Consider the following 407-nt stretch of genomic DNA (forward strand, 5'->3'; position numbering starts at 1 on the left):
TATCCAAAGCAATCCTAAGGAAAAAAAAAAAAAAACATAAAGCTGGAGGCATAACACTATCTGACTTCAAATTATAATGCAAAGCTATTTCAACCAAAATGGCGTTGTACTGGCATAAAGAGAGACACCCAGATCAGTGGAACAGAAGAGAAAACCTAGGAATCAATCACATACTTACAGCCAACTGATCTTTGACAAATGCAGCAAGAGAGTACATTGGGGAAAAGACTGACTCGTCAATATATGGTGCTGGGAAAATTGGACACTCACTGTGTCTCTGGCACAGTCATTCACGGCTGTGTCCTCAGTGGTCACGGAGCTCAGCTGCAGCGGAAAATGGTTCTCAGCCCCTCAGCAGTGATGGAGATGTGGCCCTGAGTCAAGGGGCCATGGTTTGTCCTCCATGA

Source organism: Galeopterus variegatus, unplaced genomic scaffold (assembly GCF_000696425.1).
Source record: "Galeopterus variegatus unplaced genomic scaffold, G_variegatus-3.0.2 Scaffold13619, whole genome shotgun sequence".
NCBI classification, from domain to species: Eukaryota; Metazoa; Chordata; class Mammalia; order Dermoptera; family Cynocephalidae; genus Galeopterus; species Galeopterus variegatus.